Source organism: Octopus bimaculoides, chromosome 11 (assembly GCF_001194135.2).
Source record: "Octopus bimaculoides isolate UCB-OBI-ISO-001 chromosome 11, ASM119413v2, whole genome shotgun sequence".
Classification (NCBI taxonomy): Eukaryota; Metazoa; Mollusca; class Cephalopoda; order Octopoda; family Octopodidae; genus Octopus; species Octopus bimaculoides.
Genome location: NC_068991.1, coordinates 2,691,065 through 2,691,555, shown reverse-complemented (window position 1 = coordinate 2,691,555; position 491 = coordinate 2,691,065).

Genomic DNA, 491 nt, shown 5'->3' with positions numbered 1-491 from the left:
ATATATATATATATGCATGTATGTATGTATGTATGTATGTATGTATATTATATGTCGACCTACCACGTAGTTTCCCTCTACCAAAACCACTAAAAATTGGTCAGCCTGGAGCCATTAGTCGAAGACACACAAAATAAATAAATAAATAAAAATTCCTTTCAGTTTCTTGGAATAAAAAAGCGAAAGCATCAGAATAAAAAGTGAAAGATATTGAAACAAAAACAACAAAAAAAAAAATCCAATTACTAAGATAAAAATTAGATTAAGTTTAATGAGTTTCACTCTCATATTATTGCACGAGCTGTCGAAAATGATAGTGTTTGCTTCCATAGCGAATGAATTATGTAAACTAAATTTAGTAAAAAATTATTTCGGGGACAGGAAAATAAAGGGGTAAGTATCGTCTGCTGTCTTTGAATCTGCTTTTTATTCCATCCTCTCTCGCTGTCTCTGTCAGTTAGTGCAATACAGCTAGTTCCCCCGTCTCTCAC